We start from the raw sequence: 4,311 nt of genomic DNA, 5'->3' as shown, positions 1-4,311 counted from the left end.
AGCTTCACTGCTGTTTTTCCCTCACTTCCTCTTATCGGTGACCAACATGGTCACCAGTCTTGGTCAGTGATTGAGAGTGTTTCCATTCCATACTCTACCATTTATTCTCAATCTCGTAGTGATGAATCCATGTCTCATCATCAGTAATGATATTTTTAAACAAACTTTCACTTTCCTTAGAGTATCGGCCCAAATTCTGTTTGCAAATTCTGGTCACACCTGCACAGCAGTGATCTTGAACAGAATGCACTGTTAAGATGATGCACTCAGCAGAAATTTTAATATAACTGGAATGCAAATAATTTTTTATTCACCTTCGTATTACATCTCATCATGGGGGATTACTACATCTTAACTGCCAACCTTCTGAGGATTTTTGCTCAGTCAAGTTGAAATGAAACCATAATTATCACAGATTTTTTAAAAATAGGGTCCTTATGTATTAGAATTTGATTCCACAGTGATGGCATTTGTTTGGCTAGATAGATATAATGAAACGAAAAAAAAAAGCTAATGTTTAAGAAATTCTGTGGTAGAAAAAATAAGAAAATGCCTATTATAAACACTTTGAGACTTAAGAGAAAAGAATGCCAATATGAGTTCCAATAATCTTGGAGAACTTCATGAAAGAAGTAGGAATTTCACTAGAACATTAGATAAAATACACATGGTGGTGGTAATATGTGGTGGAGTAGGATCCGACTCATAGCCACCCTGCATAGTGCTTCTTAGGCTGTAAATCTTTTTTTTAAATTCTGTAAATTCCTTTCTTCCATGGAATGGATGGTAGTTTCAAACTGCTGACCTTGAGGTTAGTAGCCCAACTCATATCCACTATGATACCAGAGCTCCTTGAAATATACATATGTGGGTGGAAAGGAGAGGGAAGAACATAATTGATTTTTTTTTAAATGGAGAGGGAGCCAATTTTTGGAAAATAATTAGATGATGGGGTTATATTTTAGAGGGTTCTGAAAGTTATACTAAGATATTTAGACTTCTATAATAGGAGTTGATAAGAGCTGTGGAGTTGGTTCTGACTCATAGGAGTTAGGAAATGATAAAGATTTCTTAATCACTACGTGTATGAAATATGTTAATTGTTTTACCCAGAATTACTCATCTAGTAAATGGTAGTCAGAATAAACCCAGCAGTTCTTGCTTAAAAGTCTATTATTTTAACTTCCAATATTGGAATTCTAATTAACTCTACTTAATCATAAACTCATTTGAAGAGAAACAGATTAATAAAGAATTTGAGAATATGGATGGTAGGTTTCCTCATAGTGACTTACATCTGGGGGAACATGCAAACTTGGACATTGGGTATGCTGGAAGCAATGCACCAAGGAAGTTGTAAACGTCATTGTACTTATATTTGAGAGATCCCCATGAGCTCACTGAGGTCATAGACCTGACTTTGAAGAAATCCATCCAGCTGAAATTAAAAACAGAAACTACAGAATCAGCACCAAAAGACACAAATGTACCCAAGCCCAAAGATTTCCTGGCATGAATAAAAGGTTATGGAAAACTCATCTCCTGCATGTCTGGACTAGTAAAACCTGACTGAATTATTATAGAAAGGTAAAGAATTAAAATTAAAATATCCATTTGTAGGATTTCTACCAAGGGAACTTTTTAGAGTTGGACTGAAAAGCACAGATGTGAGGTACAGCTGATTCCAAAACAGTAGACGTGTTATAAAACCACTTGGATAATTATGGCTTGCCACTGCAGTTCCGTTTGGATCATAAACTGAAGTGTACCCCTGCTAAGTGCACAGATAGTGCTCTCATTTGCCAGAGCATGCTCACATGTCTGCTGAAATGATTACAGTAAAACCAGACTGAGAATCTCAATAATAACTTTAAATTTGGATCATTTTCTAATACTTTTTTCCCTAATGATTCTCTTTGTTTATTAGCAAAATATATCTTACTACACTCAAAGAAATATCCTGGGACAGGTTATTAATATAGAAGCCAGATTGTCCACATCAGTGAATGCCAATTCCAAATTGTGCTGATATGTATAAACAATGCCAGTGATAAATTGTGCTGATATGGGAAGAAGGAAGCGAGATGAAGAACTACCATTCTGAGATTAATAGATTATTTTAAATACTTTTTTCCCTCCTTTTATTTCAATAAACCATATTTGGTAAGGGTAAGAATAGTATTTAGGTTTCCATTTTACTTAGTGACAAGGAAACTCAATGAACTTAAAGTTCAAGATAGATTATAGGGTAAAAATTTTTGCTTACTTCATTGTCCAAAATTCTCATTAATTATTGGCTTATTTAAAGATAACAAATATGTAAAATGTTTGAAAATTGGAAAAAGGGCAATTAGTATACCAGGATTTTTTCTTAAAAAAACAATTTCTTGTTTCTTTTAACTTCCTGCATATTCAGATATTCAGAGTGGCTGGCATCAATATCTTATTCCTGGCAAAAATCTCAAAAATTGCATCCTTTAAAAAATGCAAGCTCAGTCTCTGTCGCCGGCTCGCCTTTGCTCTTCTCTCCGCTTGTACTCGTTGCTGCTGCCACTCGGCCTCTCCGGTCACCATGGAAGACGAGATCGCCGCACTCGTCATCGTCATCGACAATGGCTCCGGCATGTGCATAGCCGGCTTTGCGGGCGACGACGCCCCCCGCGCCGTCTTCCCCTCGATTGTGGGGCGCCCCTGGCACCAGGGCGTCATGGTGGCCATGGGCCAGAAGGACAGCTACGTGGGCGACGAGGCACAGAGCAAGAGGGGCATCCTGACCCTCAAGTACCCTATCGAGCATGGCATCGTCACCAATTGGGACGACATGGAGAAGATCTGGCATCACAGTTTCTACAACGAGCTGTGAGAGGCCCCCGAGGAGCACCCCGTGCTGCTGACCGAGGCGCCCCTGAACCCCAAGGCCAACCGGGAGAAGATGACCCAGATCATGTTTGAGACCTTCAACACCCCCGCCATGTACGTGGCCATCCAGGTCGTCCTGTCCCTCTACGCCTCGGGCCGCACCACCGGCATCATCATGGACTCTGGCTACGGAGTCACGCACACCGTGCCCATCTACGAGGGCTACGCTCTGCCGCACGCCATCCTGCGTCTGGACCTGGCAGGCCGCGACCTGACCGACTAACTCATGAAGATCCTGACGGAGCGCGGCTATAGCTTCACTACCACGGCGAGATCGTGCGCGACATCAAAGAGAAGCTCTGCTACGTGGCCCTGGATTTCGAGCAAGAGATGGCCACCGCTGCATCCTCGTCCTCCCTGGAGAAGAGCTACGAGCTGCCCGATGGCCAGGTCATCACCATCGGCAACGAGCGCTTCCAGTGTGCCGAGGCGCTCTTCCAGCCCTCCTTCCTAGGTATGGAGTCCTGCGGCATCCACGAGACCACCTTCAACTCCATCATGAAGTGCGACGTGGACATCTGGAAGGACCTATATGCCAACACGGTGCTGTCAGGCGGGACCACCATGTACCCAGGCATCGCCGACCGCATGCAGAAGGAGATCACAGCGCTGGCTCCCAGCACCATGAAGATCAAGATCATTGCTCCTCCCGAACGCAAGTACTCTGTGTGGATCGGTGGCTCCATCCTGGCCTCGCTGTCCACCTTCCAGCAGATGTGGATCAGCAAGCAGGAGTATGACGAGTCGGGCCCCTCCATCGTCCACCGCAAATGCTTCTAAACGGACTGCCAGCAGGTGCCGCCACCTGCCGCATGAGCGCATTCCCTAGTGCAGGTTTGCCACAAACCTCACGTCTCATGCTAGCCTCGTGAAACTGGAAGAAGCCTTTGAAAAGAAATTGTCCTTGAAGCCTGTATCTTGGTATCAGCAGCACTGGATCATAGGACTTGTTGCTGATTTTGACCTTGTATTCAAGTTTCCTGTTCCCTTGGTCTATATTTAATACCCTGTACATATCTTTGATTTAGGCCCCTAAAGCGTGTGAATCGGTCACTCGGTGGCCGAGGTGAAGGGATGACATGGTGGGGAGAGAAGCCCGTAGTTGTGGCGAGTCTGTGCAGGGTATTAATGCGAAGAGCTGACGGGCTCCAGGATCACACACCTGCACGGTTGGTTGGTAAGCAGCCCTGAGCGGTTGTCCTATGTTCTTGCCTGCCTGTCAGGGTTGGAAGAATCTGAGCCCTGGGACCAGTTTCCTTTCTTAGCTGATGTTCTCCCGCTGGAACCCCGTGGGTTGTTACTTGCCTTGAGTTGGAAGATGGTTTGCATTTAAACCTGTAAACTCATTCATTCTTTTAATTTATGTAAGGTTTTTTGTACGCAATTCTCAAC

At 43.7% G+C, this 4,311-nt stretch overlaps 1 pseudogene; it reads left to right on the top strand.

Moving 5' to 3' along the window:
- Positions 1–2,572: 2,572 nt before the first annotated feature.
- LOC102812703 lies at positions 2,573–3,699 on the top strand (annotated as a pseudogene).
- Positions 3,700–4,311: the final 612 nt, after the last annotated feature.

Source organism: Chrysochloris asiatica, unplaced genomic scaffold, assembly GCF_000296735.1.
Source record: "Chrysochloris asiatica unplaced genomic scaffold, ChrAsi1.0 scaffold00141, whole genome shotgun sequence".
Classification (NCBI taxonomy): domain Eukaryota; kingdom Metazoa; phylum Chordata; class Mammalia; order Afrosoricida; family Chrysochloridae; genus Chrysochloris; species Chrysochloris asiatica.
This window is presented reverse-complemented; position numbering and strand designations above follow the sequence as displayed.